The 24,891-nt window shown below is 35.4% G+C and overlaps 4 non-coding genes across 4 annotated transcripts; all 4 read left to right on the top strand.

The window, feature by feature from the left end:
• Window positions 1-2,225: 2,225 nt before the first annotated feature.
• On the top strand, window positions 2,226-2,523 carry LOC149793894 (signal recognition particle RNA). Its single transcript, XR_016423081.1, has one exon.
• A 6,794-nt stretch (window positions 2,524-9,317) lies between these two features.
• LOC149793893 (signal recognition particle RNA) lies at window positions 9,318-9,615 on the top strand. The gene has a single exon (XR_016423083.1).
• Window positions 9,616-16,399: 6,784 nt separating this feature from the next.
• On the top strand, window positions 16,400-16,697 carry LOC149793892 (signal recognition particle RNA). Its single transcript, XR_016423080.1, has one exon.
• Window positions 16,698-23,497: 6,800 nt separating this feature from the next.
• On the top strand, window positions 23,498-23,795 carry LOC149793891 (signal recognition particle RNA). Its single transcript, XR_016423079.1, has one exon.
• The last annotated feature ends 1,096 nt before the right edge of the window (window positions 23,796-24,891 follow it).

Raw genomic sequence — 24,891 nt, 5'->3', positions numbered from 1 at the left:
GCTCGTTATGAAGCTGCGGAGAAGCACACCAAATTGTATTTCTTTTTAAAATGTAAATCTTTATGTACCCTTTTTATATTCATCTATCAAATGTATTTTGGATTTAATATATTTGAACACCAAATAGGAGAACGAATGCAGAAGCAAATACATAAAAAAAAAAAAATGTATTCGCCGTATGTTACAAGTAAGAATGCTATTATTATTGATGCTGTAGAATATGGGAAACAAATATTCAAGTTGTCAGTCAGAGCAAATTTCAATTGTAGAGCACACAAATACACCCACTCACATCCACCCACCCACCCACACTCCCCCCACACAAACATACACACACACACAGAAACATACACACACACATACACACGTGCGATTATCGGATGATATATCCATATCAATGTTATGTCATGTTCTAAACGTTAGACGATGTTGCATAGAGTCACAATGGCTAAGAAGATTAAAGATTTGCTCTATCAATATGGCCCTGGATATGTGCGGATGACATACGATGTTGGTTATGGAAAATAAGTTGTTTTGGAGTTCACACAAATGATTAGAGAGACTGCATTTCAATGTTGGTCGGAACGTATTACTAATTCCTCAGAATGTTATTACTGTGCTCAGTATAAATCCCTACTACAATGTGAGAAATACCTCTCATGTAATATACTTTTCAATTTAAGAAAACGTTTATTGCAACTAAGATGTTCCAGGCATAAACGAATGATTGGAACAGGAAGAAGGAAATACAAATTGATAGTGCATTGAGATTTTGTGAACTGTGCATTAGAAGAAATATTTATTTAATAAGTGATGAATTTCAATTTGTTTGCGTTTGCCCAGAATATGATATTATTAAAAGACGATCTCTAAAAAATGTATATTATGTATAACCAAGCGTTACAAAATTTGTGTGGCTTTTGGTTAAGATTGATGTAGTGACGCTGTATAATTTATCAGATTACCGGTACAGATCATTTGCTAGGAGAGAGGGCTCTTTATGTCCATCCGAATAAATGATGTAAATATATTACTATTCCGACCTAAGTGTAGTAATAAGTGTAGAAATAAATCAAGAATTTATATTTCCACATGCATTAAAGAAAATGCGGCGTTCCAGTTGTGTATATAAAACATAATTTTGTATTACGGGCCGGGGGCCTATATTTTTGAAATAAAGTGATTTGATTTGATACTGTTGAGTTTCAAATGAAAATAGGAAAAGCATAACTTATAAATTCCTTTCCAACAGTAAACTGTTGCAGGCAAATTGAACCTATCGAATAGGCAAATACTAGGATTTTGGCTTTCTACATTTTCTTCTAGATTTGATCAAAATGGCAAAGATAATACCAGTGAAAATATCTCTCTTTTTCAGCTTAGTTTAAGCTCTAGTTTAAGTTTCCAAGTATTAAAATGAGGAAATAAAACTTGAAATCTGTGAATACATAACAGTGTTTATCCTGTGTAAATAATAATTAGTATTTATGCAGTTTTGAAGGACAAGAAGGTACATACATATCAAATGCTATTAAAGAATATTGCATACACATTGAAAAGTGATATATGAAACCCGTAATTTTATATGCAAAATCAAAATTAATATTTTCCCTTTCATTTCTGTAGAATTTTTTAATAATTAAATATCCGAAATATATATCGTAGCACTGTCAAAGAGAGAGAGAGAGAGAGAGAGAGAGAGAGAATTCGGAGATTTTAATATTGAAAATTAATGATTGTTTAGAACCGTTCAATAGGTGCAAATTTGGACAAATTGGTCGATGCGCTGCCTCACTGACAGATTGCAATGATATAACATCCTATGTGTGTAAATTTGTCCTGTCAGCATAATAATGTCAACAAATTCAATCGGTAACTCGTGTAATACTTCTAGTATTTGGCCACATCTTATTATTCATAAATGAAGGTGATTGGGTACGACCTGTAACAAGAGTAGCAAATCTGAGAACAGATAGTGGTTTTTGTTTGACGACAAGTTGCCTCCCTTAATGGAACATTATGAGTGCGCTCCCTTCGTCAACGAGTGACGCGTACTTCCGCCTTGTCAAATAAGACAGTATAATTTTCCAGGACATTTCGATATTTGTTGTAAATTTTGAGAGTTTCTTCTAAAGCTTGAATTTTGTATCAGTTTCATAAAAGTGTATCATCCAGATTCCACTACATTTTAGAGTTATATATGCTAAGGTTGCAAATTGTTTTCGGCTGGGAGTTGTGGCGTGCTCCTGTAATCCAGCTACTTGGAGGCCGGGGTCGTTGGACGGTTTGAGGGCGGGGGCTCTGCTCCTCGGTGCTCTATGTCGATCGGGTGTCCGCGCTAAGCTCGGCATCAATATGGGTCCCTCGGGGGAGCCTAGGGGGTCCAGGTTGTCTAAGGAGGGACGTACTGGCCCAGGGTGGAAACACAGCAGGCAAAAGTCCCCGTGTCGAGCAGTAGTGGGATCGCGCCTGTGAATAGGCATCGTTGGGTAGCCCGTCCAATATAGTCGGACACGATTCTTTTTCATTTTATTTATTTTGCTATAAAATTATTCATTTTCTTTCCATCTATAGCCATTGAGGTAATTTCTTTTACTTTCTTTTACATACTCGTTCTGATTATAACCCAGTTAATGATATTGTCTTTTATTTTTAGAATTAACTGTACGAAAAGATACATTATAATCATACATAATTTTTATTTTCACGATTCTTTTCTCTTCTAAGCTATTCGGTTTTTCTCTAAAACCTTGTAACCGCTAGCCACATCTTAAAGAGTCGGTATGTGTTCTACCAATAATAATAATAATAATAATAATAATAATTGTCATTATCATTATTATTATTAATTATTATTCCATTGAATAGTTGGTATTATGAAATTAATTTCCAAATGAAATATATGATGTAATTAATTAATAAATTTTAACAGGAAAACATTTGTGAATCTTTCAGAGTACAATATTTCATGATGAATATTAAAATTACAGTCTGCATATGTTCTTAAAAGTTTTATGTTTTTAATATTTTTCTTATTCTTTTTAAAATTTGATTCTATGTATAATTTGTACCCTCGCAGGTCAAGGAAATAGAGACTCTAGTTATGAAAATCATTATGAAGATAATGAAATGATACTGGCGATTGCCATTTCTGAAATACGTGCGTATGTTCTTTCTTATAAGATGAGTCTAAGTGCAAGTAACAGATCCTGATGTTCCATCATATAATGCGCTGGCAGATCAATATCTATGTTGTTTGTTCTATTGATCACTCCTGACAAACTGCATGGAACCAGATCTGAGGGCGCATTATGCATACATTCTACAGAAAATGATTTGGTGAAATTCAGTAACAGCTGGGACATTCATGAAGGTATTATTGATGAATTATTTTTGTTATGAAACACTGCAAGCTTTACTGTGCAGAACATAATGTACTATTATGTCAGCTATATGAGGGAATATATTCAGTTTTGGCGGATATCTTTGAGGGAGTAATGCACTTGACAAAAATAAGAGAAAACCTATTTTAAAAGTTATTCCCTTTATTTGGACAAGTATATATATTGAATGTATTACACGACAACCCCGCCCCCTTTCTCTCTCTCATCATTTCTCTCCAATGGAAATTTGCCTTTCTAGGATGTTTTTTTTGCTGTTGTTATTTTGTTAAAAAGGACATGAAATTGATATTAGTAATCCAAACGTAGTTCAATTTATTTGAATATGTCACTGTATCAAATTTTCTGTTGCCGTAGGTAGTTTGTGGGATGGTACCTTGACCCATGACTACCCATGTACAGTGTTTATCAAATAGGAGAAAAATAATACACTTACTATTGTAATGATATATACCAGAAAAATTGATGGAGTTAATTGAAAACAACACAGATGATCTTATTTCCGTGAGATTTGCATAACAGAATGATACTCTAGTCAGTTCTTTTGTACCACCATCACATATTGGTTAAGATATGTGTTTTGTTCAGTTTCTCTAGTACTTCTCGCTGCATCTTGTATATCTTTTGTGTATGGATGCATGCCAAGTGCAAAGAAAGCTTATTCACAAAGTCACAGATTTATAAAGAATGTATGTTTTCGTAACGTTACGTTTACGAAGTGTGAAATCAGCACCTATCAGCAGCCCCTTCAGAGGTTGTGAGAGGCTCGGGACACGTTAAAATTGTGAGGTCCCAAGGCCCTGTTAATATTGCAGTTTGTAAATGATTCGAATGTACAAATAAGCCCATATAATTTACTATATACAGAATTAAAAGACAACTAAGTACACATTGAAGTATATTTAATATTATACTATTATATATAAAATGCGAGGATCCTTAGGGGTTGAGACCCGGGCCATATCGTCTTCTTTGCCCTCCCACCCTGATTGGGCCCGCCTACGAGTCTTCGTCTGTGAGCAAAACATCCATTGTTTTATATTGCAAATCTATGGATACGTTGCATACTCTAAGTTTCTTATTGATTTCTATATGGTCATTTGACTAAGACCGTATAGAAATTGTGATTTACTTGTGATCCGTCACAGATAGACACTTTCGTTTAGGAAATCAAACTTTGTTGGAAAGCGGGAACATATACACAGACAGACAGACAGACAGACAGACACTCATGCACAGAGCAGCATTACTCCATTGTGATTGTAGGCAAGTGTGGCCTGTATTGTATGCGTCAGTGACTATGCTTAAGTTGTGTGTTTGATTCGAGTTACTTTGGCATGCATTATTGGTCACAAGCAGGTGCGCATCCAGGAAGACCGTGCGGGCGTGGGGGAGGGGAGTGGGATGAACATGTAGGCAAGGGAAGTTTTGGAATGGAATCCCTGTAGCACCTGCATTTTGAAAGTTTCCAGAGTATAATTTTAAGGATCTAAATCGCCGTTGCATTTGGTATGCATTTGGCAAACGATATGGTACCCAGGAGTCGCCTAATAAATATATAGTAAACAAAACCGACCAAAATTGTCATTTCTAATTTTGAATTTTGAGTGTGACCATCGTGAGTAACGATATATGTCATCGCGCACGAACTCCTGCCACAAATTAATGTTTGGAACAGGCGCACCCTCATTCGTCCTACCTACTCTACTGTATTGATTCCTTTCCCCCTCTCTGTCTCTGTCTCTGTTTCTTTGTCATGATTCTTTTAATGGCTAATCTTTAATATTTTGAATCATCTTATGTCTGAAGGTTGATCGTGTGTAGAAAGGTGATACTATAATATTAGTTTTTCTTCATTAATAAAAGTCTAATATAGATTTTAAATTCTACCGAATGTGAATACAAGTTCGAAACTGATACGGAAAATGTGACATGGGAAACAACTCTTACAATTAGTGTAATTTTACTGGTAGAGTTATTTTTTTTTATGTTCTGGCACGTTGTTTCCCTTTATCGATTAACATAGTTAAGATCCACTTGTTTGATATTGGGGCCTCATGCAGGCCTTACGGTACTAATTCCGTTCCCATAGTGAAGCTATGCAAACACCATGATATTAAAAGTTCTAGAACTTTAAATTTCTCAGCTGGTCTGCCTATCTGTCTATACATATATTCACCCACCTAATGGCCAGTAGGTCTGCCTGTCTAGCTATACAAGTATCCACCCACCTATAGGCCAGTTGGTCTGTTTATAGAAATATCCATCCACATACAGGCCAGTTGGTCAGACTATCAGCTTCTTTGTCTGATGACCTCCCAACATCCGACCAGTCTTTCTGCTCACCTGTATTTGTGCATGTTTTTCATCCATTGTTGAATATTGTACGTGAAAATCAAACACAAGAACATCGTAAATAAAATGAAATAGTCCTACAAAGTGATCCCAATACGATGATGTAATTACGGCGTAAACATTATGTATGTCCCACCGGAACATATAACATTTGACATGGCAGTATTGACAAATTTATACATGTCCACGCGTGAACGATACTATACAGCATGTATTCTGCATTTTAGGGTCCACTGTAGCATAGTTTGATAAGATTTCTTCTCTATTCAAGATGTGTTGTATTGTATTTATTATACCCATTCAAAAGTCAATAAATGATTAAATAAATATTATATTATTTTAGATACACAGTAGAGTTGACATTTTACGATTTTTAAATTGGGACTTGAAGCTTTGTCTGATACGTAAGTATCGACATAAACTTGATGAAAAGACGACATTGACCTTGTTCGTTGTGTTTAAAGCATTGGACAGATGCTATGGTGCCAAGGAGACGCCAAATGAAAAATATAAAGAAAAGCCACGGAAATTGTCAGTTTTAATAGCAAATCTATCATAAATTAGCATAAAGTGTCAATGTGCACGAGTGTCTAATAGCACGCTAAACACCTGGCAAATTACCGTTGGGAAATTTTCTGTGTTCCTAGTATCCGAACATAATTTCTGTAATTTTCACATATGAAACTGATGATGCGCAGAAGAAACTATTTAAATAACAACAGAACAATGTAGCAGATTTAGAGCATAATTTGTACCGATTTTGACGTATTTGAAAATTAACTTATCTCTTGGTTTTGAAGTTTTGCATTCGAACGTGTATCACAAAATGGCAGGGGTATGGGCTCGCTGGCGATGCTGATAGGAATACGAGTGATACATACAGTGAAAATACAAAAAGATACAGTAAGGAAAAATGAAAGGATAAACCGACTATAACCATAAATTTTTCGATTGACAGTCTTCATTTCAAGGAGGTCCATGGTTGGTTGCCTTGCTTTGCCATTGTTTTCCTTTGCTGCCATTTCCTCGGTATGGCATAACCGATAATGTGGTTAAAATCGCGTTGTAAACCAACCAATATTTCTGCTTGGTAATAGGCAACGATCAAACCTGTAATCTCCAACAAGTAACCAGACCCGTCCATGCTGAGATTCTTAATATCAGCCACGGGCGGCTTCTATATGCTTTGGAAGACATCGAAGGTAAAATGTATGGGTAGCTCTTTGAGACATTAAGGGGCACTGTACGACTTTTGTGAGCATGTGTACAACTTCAGGTGACTACGATCTTTTTGGGTTCGACACATGGCTGGCTCTGTACGACTTCTGACTGGCTCGTTATGAAGTTGCGGAGAAGCACACCAAATTATATTTCTTTTTAAAATCTTTATGTACCCTTTTTATATTCATCTATCAAATGTACTTTGGATTTCATATATTTGAACACCAAATAGGAGAACGAATGCAGAAGCAAATACATAACAAAGAAATGTATTCGCCGTATGTTACAAGTAAGAATGCTATTATTATTATTATTATTGATGCTGTAGAATATCGGAAACAAATATTCAAATTGTCAGTCAGAGCAAATTTCAATTGCAGAGCACACAAATACACCCACTCACACCCCCCCACACACACCCACACTCCCCCCACACAAACACACACACACACAAACATACACACACATACACACGTGCGATTATCGGATGATATATCCATATCAATGTTATGTCATGTTCTAAACGTTAGACGATGTTGCATAGAGTCACAATGGCTAAGAAGATTAAAGATTTGCTCTATCAATATGGCCCTGGATATGTGCGGATGACATACGATGTTGGTTATGGAAAAGAAGTTGTTTTGGAGTTCACACAAATTATTAGAGAGACTGCATTTCAATGTTGGTCGGAACGTATTACTAATTCCTCAGAATGTTATTACTGTGCTCAGTATAAATCCCTACTACAATGTGAGAAATACCTCTCATGTAATATACTTTTCAATTTAAGAAAACGTTTATTGCAACTAAGATGTTCCAGGCATAAACGAATGATTGGAACAGGAAGAAGGAAATACAAATTGATAGTGCATTGAGATTTTGTGAACTGTGCATTAGAAGAAATATTTATTTAATAAGTGATGAATTTCAATTTGTTTGCGTTTGCCCAGAATATGATATTATTAGAAGACGATCTCTAAAAAATGTATATTATGTATAACCAAGCGTTACAAAATTTGTGTGGCTTTTGGTTAAGATTGATGTAGTGACGCTGTATAATTTATCAGATTACCGGTACAGATCATTTGCTAGGAGAGAGGGCTCTTTATGTCCATCCGAATAAATGATGTGAATATATTACTATTCCGACCTAAGTGTAGTAATAAGTGTAGAAATAAATCAAGAATTTATATTTCCACATGCATTAAAGAAAATGCGGCGTTCCAGTTGTGTATATAAAACATAATTTTGTATTACGGGCCGGGGGCCTATATTTTTGAAATAAAGTGATTTGATTTGATACTGTTGAGTTTCAAATGAAAATAGGAAAAGCATAACTTATAAATTCCTTTCCAACAGTAAACTGTTGCAGGCAAATTGAACCTATCGAATAGACAAATACTAGGATTTTGGCTTTCTACATTTTCTTCTAGATTTGATCAAAATGGCAAAGATAATACCAGTGAAAATATCTCTCTTTTTCAGCTTAGTTTAAGCTCTAGTTTAAGTTTCCAAGTATTAAAATGAGGAAATAAAACTTGAAATCTGTGAATACATAACAGTGTTTATCCTGTGTAAATAATAATTAGTATTTATGCAGTTTTGAAGGACAAGAAGGTACATACATATCAAATGCTATTAAAGAATATTGCATACACATTGAAAAGTGATATATGAAACCCGTAATTTTATATGCAAAATCAAAATTAATATTTTCCCTTTCATTTCTGTAGAATTTTTTAATAATTAAATATCCGAAATATATATCGTAGCACTGTCAAAGAGAGAGAGAGAGAGAGAGAGAGAGAGAGAGAGAGAGAATTCGGAGATTTTAATATTGAAAATTAATGATTGTTTAGAACCGTTCAATAGGTGCAAATTTGGACAAATTGGTCGATGCGCTGCCTCACTGACAGATTGCAATGATATAACATCCTATGTGTGTAAATTTGTCCTGTCAGCATAATAATGTCAACAAATTCAATCGGTAACTCGTGTAATACTTCTAGTATTTGGCCACATCTTATTATTCATAAATGAAGGTGATTGGGTACGACCTGTGACAAGAGTAGCAAATCTGAGAACAGATAGTGGTTTTTGTTTGACGACAAGTTGCCTCCCTTAATGGAACATTATGAGTGCGCTCCCTTCGTCAACGAGTGACGCGTACTTCCGCCTTGTCAAATAAGACAGTATAATTTTCCAGGACATTTCGATATTTGTTGTAAATTTTGAGAGTTTCTTCTAAAGCTTGAATTTTGTATCAGTTTCATAAAAGTGTATCATCCAGATTCCACTACATTTTAGAGTTATATATGCTAAGGTTGCAAATTGTTTTCGGCTGGGAGTTGTGGCGTGCTCCTGTAATCCAGCTACTTGGAGGCCGGGGTTGTTGGACGGTTTGAGGGCGGGGGCTCTGCTCCTCGGTGCTCTATGTCGATCGGGTGTCCGCGCTAAGCTCGGCATCAATATGGGTCCCTCGGGGGAGCCTAGGGGGTCCAGGTTGTCTAAGGAGGGACGTACTGGCCCAGGGTGGAAACACAGCAGGCAAAAGTCCCCGTGTCGAGCAGTAGTGGGATCGCGCCTGTGAATAGGCATCGTTGGGTAGCCCGTCCAATATAGTCGGACACGATTCTTTTTCATTTTATTTATTTTGCTATAAAATTATTCATTTTCTTTCCATCTATAGCCATTGAGGTAATTTCTTTTACTTTCTTTTACATACTCGTTCTGATTATAACCCAGTTAATGATATTGTCTTTTATTTTTAGAATTAACTGTACGAAAAGATACATTATAATCATACATAATTTTTATTTTCACGATTCTTTTCTCTTCTAAGCTATTCGGTTTTTCTCTAAAACCTTGTAACCGCTAGCTACATCTTAAAGAGTCGGTATGTGTTCTACCAATAATAATAATAATAATAATAATTGTCATTATCATTATTATTATTAATTATTATTCCATTGAATAGTTGGTATTATGAAATTAATTTCCAAATGAAATATATGATGTAATTAATTAATAAATTTTAACAGGAAAACATTTGTGAATCTTTCAGAGTACAATATTTCATGATGAATATTAAAATTACAGTCTGCATATGTTCTTAAAAGTTTTATGTTTTTAATATTTTTCTTATTCTTTTTAAAATTTGATTCTATGTATAATTTGTACCCTCGCAGGTCAAGGAAATAGAGACTCTAGTTATGAAAATCATTATGAAGATAATGAAATGATACTGGCGATTGCCATTTCTGAAATACGTACGTATGTTCTTTCTTATAAGATGAGTCTAAGTGCAAGTAACAGATCCTGATGTTCCATCATATAATGCGCTGGCAGATCAATATCTATGTTGTTTGTTCTATTGATCACTCCTGACAAACTGCATGGAACCAGATCTGAGGGCGCATTATGCATACATTCTACAGAAACTGATTTGGTGAAATTCAGTAACAGCTGGGACATTCATGAAGGTATTATTGATGAATTATTTTTGTTATGAAACACTGCAAGCTTTACTGTGCAGAACATAATGTATTATTATATCAGCTATATGAGGGAATATATTCAGTTTTGGCGGATATCTTTGAGGGAGTAATGCACTTGACAAAAATAAGAGAAAACCTATTTTAAAAGTTATTCCCTTTATTTGGACAAGTATATATATTGAATGTATTACACGACAACCCCGCCCCCTTTCTCTCTCTCATCATTTCTCTCCAATGGAAATTTGCCTTTCTAGGATGTTTTTTTTGCTGTTGTTATTTTGTTAAAAAGGACATGAAATTGATATTAGTAATCCAAACATAGTTCAATTTATTTGAATATGTCACTGTATCAAATTTTCTGTTGCCGTAGGTAGTTTGTGGGATGGTACCTTGACCCATGACTACCCATGTACAGTGTTTATCAAATAGGAGAAAAATAATACATTTACTATTGTAATGATATATACCAGAAAAATTGATGGAGTTAATTGAAAACAACACAGATGATCTTATTTCCGTGAGATTTGCATAACAGAATGATACTCTAGTCAGTTCTTTTGTACCACCATCACATATTGGTTAAGATATGTGTTTTGTTCAGTTTCTCTAGTACTTCTCGCTGCATCTTGTATATCTTTTGTGTATGGATGCATGCCAAGTGCAAAGAAAGCTTATTCACAAAGTCACAGATTTATAAAGAATGTATGTTTTCGTAACGTTACGTTTACGAAGTGTGAAATCAGCACCTATCAGCAGCCCCTTCAGAGGTTGTGAGAGGCTCGGGACACGTTAAAATTGTGAGGTCCCAAGGCCCTGTTAATATTGCAGTTTGTAAATGATTCGAATGTACAAATAAGCCCATATAATTTACTATATACAGAATTAAAAGACAACTAAGTACACATTGAAGTATATTTAATATTATACTATTATATATAAAAAGCGAGGATCCTTAGGGGTTGAGACCCGGGCCATATCGTCTTCTTTGCCCTCCCACCCTGATTGGGCCCGCCTACGAGTCTTCGTCTGTGAGCAAAACATCCATTGTTTTATATTGCAAATCTATGGATACGTTGCATACTCTAAGTTTCTTATTGATTTCTATATGGTCATTTGACTAAGACCGTATAGAAATTGTGATTTACTTGTGATCCGTCACAGATAGACACTTTCGTTTAGGAAATCAAACTTTGTTGGAAAGCGGGAACATATACACAGACAGACAGACAGACAGACAGACACTCATGCACAGAGCAGCATTACTCCATTGTGATTGTAGGCAAGTGTGGCCTGTATTGTATGCGTCAGTGACTATGCTTAAGTTGTGTGTTTGATTCGAGTTACTTTGGCATGCATTATTGGTCACAAGCAGGTGCGCATCCAGGAAGACCGTGCGGGCGTGGGGGAGGGGAGTGGGATGAACATGTAGGCAAGGGAAGTTTTGGAATGGAATCCCTGTAGCACCTGCATTTTGAAAGTTTCCAGAGTATAATTTTAAGGATCTAAATCGCCGTTGCATTTGGTATGCATTTGGCAAACGATATGGTACCCAGGAGTCGCCTAATAAATATATAGTAAACAAAACCGACCAAAATTGTCATTTCTAATTTTGAATTTTGAGTGTGACCATCGTGAGTAACGATATATGTCATCGCGCACGAACTCCTGCCACAAATTAATGTTTGGAACAGGCACACCCTCATTCGTCCTACCTACTCTACTGTATTGATTCCTTTCCCCCTCTCTGTCTCTGTCTCTGTTTCTTTGTCATGATTCTTTTAATGGCTAATCTTTAATATTTTGAATCATCTTATGTCTGAAGGTTGATCGTGTGTAGAAAGGTGATACTATAATATTAGTTTTTCTTCATTAATAAAAGTCTAATATAGATTTTAAATTCTACCGAATGTGAATACAAGTTCGAAACTGATACGGAAAATGTGACATGGGAAACAACTCTTACAATTAGTGTAATTTTACTGGTAGAGTTATTTTTTTTATGTTCTGGCACGTTGTTTCCCTTTATCGATTAACATAGTTAAGATCCACTTGTTTGATATTGGGGCCTCATGCAGGCCTTACGGTACTAATTCCGTTCCCATAGTGAAGCTATGCAAACACCATGATATTAAAAGTTCTAGAACTTTAAATTTCTCAGCTGGTCTGCCTATCTGTCTATACATATATTCACCCACCTAATGGCCAGTAGGTCTGCCTGTCTAGCTATACAAGTATCCACCCACCTATAGGCAAGTTGGTCTGTTTATAGAAATATCCATCCACATACAGGCCAGTTGGTCAGACTATCAGCTTCTTTGTCTGATGACCTCCCAACATCCGACCAGTCTTTCTGCTCACCTGTATTTGTGCATGTTTTTCATCCATTGTTGAATATTGTACGTGAAAATCAAACACAAGAAGATCGTAAATAAAATGAAATAGTCCTACAAAGTGATCCCATTACGATGATGTAATTACGGCGTAAACATTATGTATGTCCCACCGGAACATATAACATTTGACATGGCAGTATTGACAAATTTATACATGTCCACGCGTGAGCGATACTATACAGCATGTATTCTGCATTTTAGGGTCCAATGTAGCATAGTTTGATAAGATTTCTTCTCTATTCAAGATGTGTTGTATTGTATTTATTATACTCATTCAAAAGTCAATAAATGATTAAATAAATATTATATTATTTTAGATACACAGTAGAGTTGACATTTTACGACTTTTAAATTGGGACTTGAAGCTTTCTCTGATATGTAAGTATCGAGATAAACTTGATGAAAAGACGACATTGACCTTGTTCGTTGTGTTTAAAGCATTGGATAGATGCTATGGTGCCAAGGAGACGCCAAATGAAAAATATAAAGAAAAGCCACGGAAATTGTCAGTTTTAATAGCAAATCTATCATAAATTAGCATAAAGTGTCAATGTGCACGAGTGTCTAATAGCACGCTAAACACCTGGCAAATTACCGTTGCGAAATTTTCTGTGTTCCTAGTATCCGAACATAATTTCTGTAATTTTCACATATGAAACTGATGATGCGCAGAAGAAACTATTTAAATAACAACAGAACAATGTAGCAGATTTAGAGCATAATTTGTACCGATTTTGACGTATTTGAAAATTAACTTATCTCTTGGTTTTGAAGTTTTGCATTCGAACGTGTATCACAAAATGGCAGGGGTATGGGCTCGCTGGCGATGCTGATAGGAATACGAGTGATACATACAGTGAAAATACAAAAAGATACAGTAAGGAAAAATGAAAGGATAAACCGACTATAACCATAAATTTTTCGATTGACAGTCTTCATTTCAAGGAGGTCCATGGTTGGTTGCCTTGCTTTGCCATTGTTTTCCTTTGCTGCCATTTCCTCGGTATGGCATAACCGATAATGTGGTTGAAATGCCGTTGTAAACCAACCAATATTTCTGCTTGGTAATAGGCAACGATCAAACCTGTAATCTCCAACAAGTAACCAGACCCGTCCATGCTGAGATTCTTAATATCAGCCACGGGCGGCTTCTATATGCTTTGGAAGACATCGAAGGTAAAATGTATGGGTAGCTCTTTGAGACATTAAGGGGCACTGTACGACTTTTGTGAGCATGTGTACAACTTCAGGTGACTACGATCTTTTTGGGTTCGACACATGGCTGGCTCTGTACGACTTCTGACTGGCTCGTTATGAAGTTGCGGAGAAGCACACCAAATTATATTTCTTTTTAAAATCTTTATGTACCCTTTTTATATTCATCTATCAAATGTACTTTGGATTTCATATATTTGAACACCAAATAGGAGAACGAATGCAGAAGCAAATACATAACAAAGAAATGTATTCGCCGTATGTTACAAGTAAGAATGCTATTATTATTATTATTATTGATGCTGTAGAATATCGGAAACAAATATTCAAATTGTCAGTCAGAGCAAATTTCAATTGCAGAGCACACAAATACACCCACTCACACCCCCCACACACACCCACACTCCCCCCACACAAACACACACACACACAAACATACACACACATACACACGTGCGATTATCGGATGATATATCCATATCAATGTTATGTCATGTTCTAAACGTTAGACGATGTTGCATAGAGTCACAATGGCTAAGAAGATTAAAGATTTGCTCTATCAATATGGCCCTGGATATGTGCGGATGACATACGATGTTGGTTATGGAAAATAAGTTGTTTTGGAGTTCACACAAATGATTAGAGAGACTGCATTTCAATGTTGGTCGGAACGTATTACTAATTCCTCAGAATGTTATTACTGTGCTCAGTATAAATCCCTACTACAATGTGAGAAATACCTCTCATGTAATATACTTTTCAATTTAAGAAAACGTTTATTGCAACTAAGATGTTCCAGGCATAAACGAATGATTGGAACAGGAAGAAGGAAATACAAATTGATAGTGCATTGAGATTTTGTGAACTGTGCATTAGAAGAAATATTTATTTAATAAGTGATGAATTTCAATTTGTTTGCGTTTGCCCAGAATATGATATTATTAGAAGACGATCTCTAAAAAATGTATATTATGTATAACCAAGCGTTACAAAATTTGTGTGGCTTTTGGTTAAGATTGATGTAGTGACGCTGTATAATTTATCAGATTACCGGTACAGATCATTTGCTAGGAGAGAGGGCTCTTTATGTCCATCCGAATAAATGATGTGAATATATTACTATTCCGACCTAAGTGTAGTAATAAGTGTAGAAATAAATCAAGAATTTATATTTCCACATGCATTAAAGAAAATGCGGCGTTCCAGTTGTGTATATAAAACATAATTTTGTATTACGGGCCGGGGGCCTATATTTTTGAAATAAAGTGATTTGATTTGATACTGTTGAGTTTCAAATGAAAATAGGAAAAGCATAACTTATAAATTCCTTTCCAACAGTAAACTGTTGCAGGCAAATTGAACCTATCGAATAGGCAAATACTAGGATTTTGGCTTTCTACATTTTCTTCTAGATTTGATCAAAATGGCAAAGATAATACCAGTGAAAATATCTCTCTTTTTCAGCTTAGTTTAAGCTCTAGTTTAAGTTTCCAAGTATTAAAATGAGGAAATAAAACTTGAAATCTGTGAATACATAACAGTGTTTATCCTGTGTAAATAATAATTAGTATTTATGCAGTTTTGAAGGACAAGAAGGTACATACATATCAAATGCTATTAAAGAATATTGCATACACATTGAAAAGTGATATATGAAACCCGTAATTTTATATGCAAAATCAAAATTAATATTTTCCCTTTCATTTCTGTAGAATTTTTTAATAATTAAATATCCGAAATATATATCGTAGCACTGTCAAAGAGAGAGAGAGAGAGAGAGAGAGAGAGAGAGAGAGAATTCGGAGATTTTAATATTGAAAATTAATGATTGTTTAGAACCGTTCAATAGGTGCAAATTTGGACAAATTGGTCGATGCGCTGCCTCACTGACAGATTGCAATGATATAACATCCTATGTGTGTAAATTTGTCCTGTCAGCATAATAATGTCAACAAATTCAATCGGTAACTCGTGTAATACTTCTAGTATTTGGCCACATCTTATTATTCATAAATGAAGGTGATTGGGTACGACCTGTGACAAGAGTAGCAAATCTGAGAACAGATAGTGGTTTTTGTTTGACGACAAGTTGCCTCCCTTAATGGAACATTATGAGTGCGCTCCCTTCGTCAACGAGTGACGCGTACTTCCGCCTTGTCAAATAAGACAGTATAATTTTCCAGGACATTTCGATATTTGTTGTAAATTTTGAGAGTTTCTTCTAAAGCTTGAATTTTGTATCAGTTTCATAAAGGTGTATCATCCAGATTCCACTACATTTTAGAGTTATATATGTTAAGGTTGCAAATTGTTTTCGGCTGGGAGTTGTGGCGTGCTCCTGTAATCCAGCTACTTGGAGGCCGGGGTCGTTGGACGGTTTGAGGGCGGGGGCTCTGCTCCTCGGTGCTCTATGTCGATCGGGTGTCCGCGCTAAGCTCGGCATCAATATGGGTCCCTCGGGGGAGCCTAGGGGGTCCAGGTTGTCTAAGGAGGGACGTACTGGCCCAGGGTGGAAACACAGCAGGCAAAAGTCCCCGTGTCGAGCAGTAGTGGGATCGCGCCTGTGAATAGGCATCGTTGGGTAGCCCGTCCAATATAGTCGGACACGATTCTTTTTCATTTTATTTATTTTGCTATAAAATTATTCATTTTCTTTCCATCTATAGCCATTGAGGTAATTTCTTTTACTTTCTTTTACATACTCGTTCTGATTATAACCCAGTTAATGATATTGTCTTTTATTTTTAGAATTAACTGTACGAAAAGATACATTATAATCATACATAATTTTTATTTTCACGATTCTTTTCTCTTCTAAGCTATTCGGTTTTTCTCTAAAACCTTGTAACCGCTAGCTACATCTTAAAGAGTCGGTATGTGTTCTACCAATAATAATAATAATAATAATAATAATTGTCATTATCATTATTATTATTAATTATTATTCCATTGAATAGTTGGTATTATGAAATTAATTTCCAAATGAAATATATGATGTAATTAATTAATAAATTTTAACAGGAAAACATTTGTGAATCTTTCAGAGTACAATATTTCATGATGAATATTAAAATTACAGTCTGCATATGTTCTTAAAAGTTTTATGTTTTTAATATTTTTCTTATTCTTTTTAAAATTTGATTCTATGTATAATTTGTACCCTCGCAGGTCAAGGAAATAGAGACTCTAGTTATGAAAATCATTATGAAGATAATGAAATGATACTGGCGATTGCCATTTCTGAAATACGTGCGTATGTTCTTTCTTATAAGATGAGTCTAAGTGCAAGTAACAGATCCTGATGTTCCATCATATAATGCGCTGGCAGATCAATATCTATGTTGTTTGTTCTATTGATCACTCCTGACAAACTGCATGGAACCAGATCTGAGGGCGCATTATGCATACATTCTACAGAAAATGATTTGGTGAAATTCAGTAACAGCTGGGACATTCATGAAGGTATTATTGATGAATTATTTTTGTTATGAAACACTGCAAGCTTTACTGTGCAGAACATAATGTATTATTATGTCAGCTATATGAGGGAATATATTCAGTTTTGGCGGATATCTTTGAGGGAGTAATGCACTTGACAAAAATAAGAGAAAACCTATTTTAAAAGTTATTCCCTTTATTTGGACAAGTATATATATTGAATGTATTACACGACAACCCCGCCCCCTTTCTCTCTCTCATCATTTCTCTCCAATGGAAATTTGCCTTTCTAGGATGTTTTTTTTGCTGTTGTTATTTTGTTAAAAAGGACATGAAATTGATATTAGTAATCCAAACGTAGTTCAATTTATTTGAATATGTCACTGTATCAAATTTTCTGTTGCCGTAGGTAGTTTGTGGGATGGTACCTTGACCCATGACTACCCATGTACAGTGTTTATCAAATAGGAGAAAAATAATACACTTACTATTGTAATGATATATACCAGAAAAATTGATGGAGTTAATTGAAAACAACACAGATGATCTTATTTCCGTGAGATTTGCATAACAGAATGATACTCTAGTCAGTTCTTTTGTACCACCATCACATATTGGTTAAGATATGTGTTTTGTTCAGTTTCTCTAGTACTTCTCGCTGCATCTTGTATATCTTTTGTGTATGGATGCATGCCAAGTGCAAAGAAAGCTTATTCACAAAGTCACAGATTTATAAAGAATGTATGTTTTCGTAACGTTACGTTTACGAAGTGTGAAATCAGCACCTATCAGCAGCCCCTTCAGAGGTTGTGAGAGGCTCGGGACACGTTAAAATTGTGAGGTCCCAAGGCCCTGTTAATATTGCAGTTTGTAAATGATTCGAATGTACAAATAAGCCCATATAATTTACTATATACAGAATTAAAAGACAACTAAGTACACATTGAAGTATATTTAATATTATACTATTATATATAAAAAGCGAGGATCCTTAGGGGTTGAGACCCGGGCCATATCGTCTTCTTTGCCCTCCCACCCTGATTGGGCCCGCCTACGAGTCTTCGTCTGTGAGCAAAACATCCATTGTTTTATATTGCAAATCTATGGATACGTTGCATACTCTAAGTTTCTTATTGATTTCTATATGGTCATTTGACTAAGACCGTATAGAAATTGTGATTTACTTGTGATCCGTCACAGATAGACACTTTCGTTTAGAAAATCAAACTTTGTTGGAAAGCGGGAACATATACACAGACAGACAGACAGACAGACAGACACTCATGCACAGAGCAGCATTACTCCATTGTGATTGTAGGCAAGTGTGGCCTGTATTGTATGCGTCAGTGACTATGCTTAAGTTGTGTGTTTGATTCGAGTTACTTTGGCATGCATTATTGGTCACAAGCAGGTGCGCATCCAGGAAGACCGTGCGGGCGTGGGGGAGGGGAGTGGGATGAACATGTAGGCAAGGGAAGTTTTGGAATGGAATCCCTGTAGCACCTGCATTTTGAAAGTTTCCAGAGTATAATTTTAAGGATCTAAATCGCCGTTGCATTTGGTATGCATTTGGCAAACGATATGGTACCCAGGAGTCGCCTAATAAATATATAGTAAACAAAACCGACCAAAATTGTCATTTCTAATTTTGAATTTTGAGTGTGACCATCGTGAGTAACGATATATGTCATCGCGCACGAACTCCTGCCACAAATTAATGTTTGGAACAGGCACACCCTCATTCGTCCTACCTACTCTACTGTATTGATTCCTTTCCCCCTCTCTGTCTCTGTCTCTGTTTCTTTGTCATGATTCTTTTAATGGCTAATCTTTAATATTTTGAATCATCTTATGTCTGAAGGTTGATCGTGTGTAGAAAGGTGATACTATAATATTAGTTTTTCTTCATTAATAAAAGTCTAATATAGATTTTAAATTCTACCGAATGTGAATACAAGTTCGAAACTGATACGGAAAATGTGACATGGGAAACAACTCTTACAATTAGTGTAATTTTACTGGTAGAGTTATTTTTTTTTATGTTCTGGCACGTTGTTTCCCTTTATCGATTAACATAGTTAAGATCCACTTGTTTGATATTGGGGCCTCATGCAGGCCTTACGGTACTAATTCCGTTCCCATAGTGAAGCTATGCAAACACCATGATATTAAAAGTTCTAGAACTTTAAATTTCTCAGCTGGTCTGCCTATCTGTCTATACATATATTCACCCACCTAATGGCCAGTAGGTCTGCCTGTCTAGCTATACAAGTATCCACCCACCTATAGGCCAGTTGGTCTGTTTATAGAAATATCCATCCACATACAGGCCAGTTGGTCAGACTATCAGCTTCTTTGTCTGATGACCTCCCAACATCCGACCAGTCTTTCTGCTCACCTGTATTTGTGCATGTTTTTCATCCATTGTTGAATATTGTACGTGAAAATCAAACACAAGAACATCGTAAATAAAATGAAATAGTCCTACAAAGTGATCCCAATACGATGATGTAATTACGGCGTAAACATTATGTATGTCCCACCGGAACATATAACATTTGACATGGCAGTATTGACAAATTTATACATGTCCACGCGTGAACGATACTATACAGCATGTATTCTGCATTTTAGGGTCCACTGTAGCATAGTTTGATAAGATTTCTTCTCTATTCAAGATGTGTTGTATTGTATTTATTATACCCATTCAAAAGTCAATAAATGATTAAATAAATATTATATTATTTTAGATACACAGTAGAGTTGACATTTTACGATTTTTAAATTGGGACTTGAAGCTTTGTCTGATACGTAAGTATCGACATAAACTTGATGAAAAGACGACATTGACCTTGTTCGTTGTGTTTAAAGCATTGGACAGATGCTATGGTGCCAAGGAGACGCCAAATGAAAAATATAAAGAAAAGCCACGGAAATTGTCAGTTTTAATAGCAAATCTATCATAAATTAGCATAAAGTGTCAATGTGCACGAGTGTCTAATAGCACGCTAAACACCTGGCAAATTACCGTTGGGAAATTTTCTGTGTTCCTAGTATCCGAACATAATTTCTGTAATTTTCACATATGAAACTGATGATGCGCAGAAGAAACTATTTAAATAACAACAGAACAATGTAGCAGATTTAGAGCATAATTTGTACCGATTTTGACGTATTTGAAAATTAACTTATCTCTTGGTTTTGAAGTTTTGCATTCGAACGTGTATCACAAAATGGCAGGGGTATGGGCTCGCTGGCGATGCTGATAGGAATACGAGTGATACATACAGTGAAAATACAAAAAGATACAGTAAGGAAAAATGAAAGGATAAACCGACTATAACCATAAATTTTTCGATTGACAGTCTTCATTTCAAGGAGGTCCATGGTTGGTTGCCTTGCTTTGCCATTGTTTTCCTTTGCTGCCATTTCCTCGGTATGGCATAACCGATAATGTGGTTAAAATGCCGTTGTAAACCAACCAATATTTCTGCTTGGTAATAGGCAACGATCAAACCTGTAATCTCCAACAAGTAACCAGACCCGTCCATGCTGAGATTCTTAATATCAGCCACGGGCGGCTTCTATATGCTTTGGAAGACATCGAAGGTAAAATGTATGGGTAGCTCTTTGAGACATTAAGGGGCACTGTACGACTTTTGTGAGCATGTGTACAACTTCAGGTGACTACGATCTTTTTGGGTTCGACACATGGCTGGCTCTGTACGACTTCTGACTGGCTCGTTATGAAGTTGCGGAGAAGCACACCAAATTATATTTCTTTTTAAAATCTTTATGTACCCTTTTTATATTCATCTATCAAATGTACTTTGGATTTCATATATTTGAACACCAAATAGGAGAACGAATGCAGAAGCAAATACATAACAAAGAAATGTATTCGCCGTATGTTACAAGTAAGAATGCTATTATTATTATTATTATTGATGCTGTAGAATATCGGAAACAAATATTCAAATTGTCAGTCAGAGCAAATTTCAATTGCAGAGCACACAAATACACCCACTCACACCCCCCCCACACACACCCACACTCCCCCCACACAAACACACACACACACAAACATACACACACATACACACGTGCGATTATCGGATGATATATCCATATCAATGTTATGTCATGTTCTAAACGTTAGACGATGTTGCATAGAGTCACAATGGCTAAGAAGATTAAAGATTTGCTCTATCAATATGGCCCTGGATATGTGCGGATGACATACGATGTTGGTTATGGAAAAGAAGTTGTTTTGGAGTTCACACAAATTATTAGAGAGACTGCATTTCAATGTTGGTCGGAACGTATTACTAATTCCTCAGAATGTTATTACTGTGCTCAGTATAAATCCCTACTACAATGTGAGAAATACCTCTCATGTAATATACTTTTCAATTTAAGAAAACGTTTATTGCAACTAAGATGTTCCAGGCATAAACGAATGATTGGAACAGGAAGAAGGAAATACAAATTGATAGTGCATTGAGATTTTGTGAACTGTGCATTAGAAGAAATATTTATTTAATAAGTGATGAATTTCAATTTGTTTGCGTTTGCCCAGAATATGATATTATTAGAAGACGATCTCTAAAAAATGTATATTATGTATAACCAAGCGTTACAAAATTTGTGTGGCTTTTGGTTAAGATTGATGTAGTGACGCTGTATAATTTATCAGATTACCGGTACAGATCATTTGCTAGGAGAGAGGGCTCTTTATGTCCATCCGAATAAATGATGTGAATATATTACTATTCCGACCTAAGTGTAGTAATAAGTGTAGAAATAAATCAAGAATTTATATTTCCACATGCATTAAAGAAAATGCGGCGTTCCAGTTGTGTATATAAAACATAATTTTGTATTACGGGCCGGGGGCCTATATTTTTGAAATAAAGTGATTTGATTTGATACTGTTGAGTTTCAAATGAAAATAGGAAAAGCATAACTTATAAATTCCTTTCCAACAGTAAACTGTTGCAGGCAAATTGAACCTATCGAATAGACAAATACTAGGATTTTGGCTTTCTACATTTTCTTCTAGATTTGATCAAAATGGCAAAGATAATACCAGTGAAAATATCTCTCTTTTTCAGCTTAGTTTAAGCTCTAGTTTAAGTTTCCAAGTATTAAAATGAGGAAATAAAACTTGAAATCTGTGAATACATAACAGTGTTTATCCTGTGTAAATAATAATTAGTATTTATGCAGTTTTGAAGGACAAGAAGGTACATACATATCAAATGCTATTAAAGAATATTGCATACACATTGAAAAGTGATATATGAAACCCGTAATTTTATATGCAAAATCAAAATTAATATTTTCCCTTTCATTTCTGTAGAATTTTTTAATAATTAAATATCCGAAATATATATCGTAGCACTGTCAAAGAGAGAGAGAGAGAGAGAGAGAGAGAGAGAGAGAGAGAGAGAGAGAATTCGGAGATTTTAATATTGAAAATTAATGATTGTTTAGAACCGTTCAATAGGTGCAAATTTGGACAAATTGGTCGATGCGCTGCCTCACTGACAGATTGCAATGATATAACATCCTATGTGTGTAAATTTGTCCTGTCAGCATAATAATGTCAACAAATTCAATCGGTAACTCGTGTAATACTTCTAGTATTTGGCCACATCTTATTATTCATAAATGAAGGTGATTGGGTACGACCTGTGACAAGAGTAGCAAATCTGAGAACAGATAGTGGTTTTTGTTTGACGACAAGTTGCCTCCCTTAATGGAACATTATGAGTGCGCTCCCTTCGTCAACGAGTGACGCGTACTTCCGCCTTGTCAAATAAGACAGTATAATTTTCCAGGACATTTCGATATTTGTTGTAAATTTTGAGAGTTTCTTCTAAAGCTTGAATTTTGTATCAGTTTCATAAAAGTGTATCATCCAGATTCCACTACATTTTAGAGTTATATATGCTAAGGTTGCAAATTGTTTTCGGCTGGGAGTTGTGGCGTGCTCCTGTAATCCAGCTACTTGGAGGCCGGGGTCGTTGGACGGTTTGAGGGCGGGGGCTCTGCTCCTCGGTGCTCTATGTCGATCGGGTGTCCGCGCTAAGCTCGGCATCAATATGGGTCCCTCGGGGGAGCCTAGGGGGTCCAGGTTGTCTAAGGAGGGACGTACTGGCCCAGGGTGGAAACACAGCAGGCAAAAGTCCCCGTGTCGAGCAGTAGTGGGATCGCGCCTGTGAATAGGCATCGTTGGGTAGCCCGTCCAATATAGTCGGACACGATTCTTTTTCATTTTATTTATTTTGCTATAAAATTATTCATTTTCTTTCCATCTATAGCCATTGAGGTAATTTCTTTTACTTTCTTTTACATACTCGTTCTGATTATAACCCAGTTAATGATATTGTCTTTTATTTTTAGAATTAACTGTACGAAAAGATACATTATAATCATACATAATTTTTATTTTCACGATTCTTTTCTCTTCTAAGCTATTCGGTTTTTCTCTAAAACCTTGTAACCGCTAGCTACATCTTAAAGAGTCGGTATGTGTTCTACCAATAATAATAATAATAATAATAATAATAATTGTCATTATCATTATTATTATTAATTATTATTCCATTGAATAGTTGGTATTATGAAATTAATTTCCAAATGAAATATATGATGTAATTAATTAATAAATTTTAACAGGAAAACATTTGTGAATCTTTCAGAGTACAATATTTCATGATGAATATTAAAATTACAGTCTGCATATGTTCTTAAAAGTTTTATGTTTTTAATATTTTTCTTATTCTTTTTAAAATTTGATTCTATGTATAATTTGTACCCTCGCAGGTCAAGGAAATAGAGACTCTAGTTATGAAAATCATTATGAAGATAATGAAATGATACTGGCGATTGCCATTTCTGAAATACGTACGTATGTTCTTTCTTATAAGATGAGTCTAAGTGCAAGTAACAGATCCTGATGTTCCATCATATAATGCGCTGGCAGATCAATATCTATGTTGTTTGTTCTATTGATCACTCCTGACAAACTGCATGGAACCAGATCTGAGGGCGCATTATGCATACATTCTACAGAAACTGATTTGGTGAAATTCAGTAACAGCTGGGACATTCATGAAGGTATTATTGATGAATTATTTTTGTTATGAAACACTGCAAGCTTTACTGTGCAGAACATAATGTATTATTATATCAGCTATATGAGGGAATATATTCAGTTTTGGCGGATATCTTTGAGGGAGTAATGCACTTGACAAAAATAAGAGAAAACCTATTTTAAAAGTTATTCCCTTTATTTGGACAAGTATATATATTGAATGTATTACACGACAACCCCGCCCCCTTTCTCTCTCTCATCATTTCTCT

Source organism: Sinohyriopsis cumingii, chromosome 8 (assembly GCF_028554795.1).
Source record: "Sinohyriopsis cumingii isolate HCF-2022 chromosome 8, ASM2855479v2, whole genome shotgun sequence".
Lineage (NCBI taxonomy): Eukaryota > Metazoa > Mollusca > Bivalvia > Unionida > Unionidae > Sinohyriopsis > Sinohyriopsis cumingii.
Note: the sequence above shows the minus strand (reverse complement) of the source record. Positions and strands in the feature narration are given on the sequence as shown.